Raw genomic sequence first — 2,114 nt, 5'->3', positions numbered from 1 at the left:
GTTGTTTTGTCATTCACATATGTTGTAGCTTAGACCCTGCTTTACAGAATCGGAGGTTTTAGGGTTGTGCCATCTGTTGAGTGTGGTACAGTGTGGGTGTCATTTCAATCATAGAAATATAATTAATAGAATGGACATATCCCGTCAGACCACGGCAATTTATCTTGTACACCACACATTTTAATTTAATTGAAATTGTAACTTTTAATTACTACCATAAAGATGTGGTACAGTGTGGGTGTCATTTCAATCATAGAAATATAATTAATAGAATGGACATATCCCAAATTATGGGATAACAAGACTGAATCCAAAACATTACACTGTTGATTTTATGTGCGTTTTACATTTACTGTACTCTTAGCTACATTTGTTGATAACAAAATCTGAAAATACGCTGGATACATTCAGTAACATGATAACAATATTCTTGAAAATGTGGAGTTGGTGCAACATAAGACATGACAAGGGTTTGAGTGAGAGGTCTAACGGGTGTTTCCAAGTGGTCACACACCTCTCCAAAGTCTGCACAGTTCCTAAGTAATTTCAAAGCACTTTTATGACTCAAAGAAGAGTTCAACTATAAGGTGCTTTTTTTGTTAGCTCTCCTAGCTGTGCCGTTGATGAACTAGAGCAAGCACACTCAGCTCTGCGTCCTCACTTTTGTCGTTTACACAATCCAAAAAACGGTCCATTTACAAATCGCAATCTGGGTCAGGTGGGCATAATTTGAACATTTAAATTATAGATTATTTTACAGTGTTAGGCTTTCTTTCACAAGCCAATAAAGAGAAACAGGTTGTAATTATTGTGCGCATAGAATGGAGAGATGAGTGCATTCAGGTGCGTGGTCCTCTGCAAATGTTCTTCACAATACAACAAACATGCTCGTTATGCTCAGGACAACCCAGGGTATAACGCCATGTCATAATCTAACCACATGAAACATAGTGATCATGAACGTTGACAGAGTATATTACATGGGTTTTATGATATGGAAATGTGAACTGCACAAACACACGGGTGTTTGGCTTGCTTGTATGACATCAAAGCGGTATTTGTTATAATCCTCAACGTCTCATCATTCAAAATACATAGTGTCCTCGTAATTTGCAGCATTTCCCTCACTCAGACAACAAAATATTTGCTACAGTTGCCTAATTAGCGGGAGGGATCGGGGCAACTTCTTCCTGTACGCGGTGCTCAAGTTCAGAACGGCTGTCAGTCAAACCCATACAGAGCTGTGAAGTGGAGACCCGGAGCTCTGACGTCATGTCTCATGGTATTGTGGGGTATTACATTACATTACATTTAAGTCATTTAGCAGACGCTCTTATCCAGAGCGACTTACAAAATGGTGCATTCACCTTATGATATCCAGTGGAAGAACCACTTTACAATAGTGCATCTAAATCTTTTAAGGGGGGGGGGGGGTTAGAAGGATTACTTTATCCTATCCTAGGTATTCCTTAAAGAGGTGGGGTTTCAGGTGTCTCCGGAAGGTGGTGATTGACTCCGCTGTCCTGGCGTCGTGAGGGAGCTTGTTCCACCATTGGGGTGCCAGAGCAGCGAACAGTTTTGACTGGGCTGAGCGGGAACTGTGCTTCCTCAGAGGTAGGGGGGCCAGCAGGCCAGTGGTGGATGAACGCAGTGCCCTTGTTTGGGTGTAGGGCCTGATCAGAGCCTGAAGGTATGGAGGTGCCGTTCCCTTCACAGCTCCGTAGGCAATCACCATGGTCTTGTAGCGGATGCGAGCTTCAACTGGAAGCCAGTGGAGAGAGCGGAGGAGCGGGGTGACGTGAGAGAACTTGGGAAGGTTGAACACCAGAGGGGCTGCGGCGTTCTGGATGAGTTGTAGGGGTTTAATGGCACAGGCAGGGAGCCCAGCCAACAGCGAGTTGCAGTAATCCAGACGGGAGATGACAAGTGCCTGGATTAGGACCTGCGCCGCTTCCTGTGTGAGGCAGGGTCGTACTCTGCGAATGTTGTAGAGCATGAACCTACAGGATCGGGTCACCGCCTTGATGTTAGTGGAGAACGACAGGGTGTTGTCCAGGATCACGCCAAGGTTCTTAGCACTCTGGGAGGAGGACACAAGGGAGTTGTCAACCGTG

Source organism: Salmo salar, chromosome 27, assembly GCF_965601325.2.
Source record: "Salmo salar chromosome 27, fSalSal1, whole genome shotgun sequence".
Classification (NCBI taxonomy): Eukaryota; Metazoa; Chordata; class Actinopteri; order Salmoniformes; family Salmonidae; genus Salmo; species Salmo salar.
Note: the sequence above shows the minus strand (reverse complement) of the source record.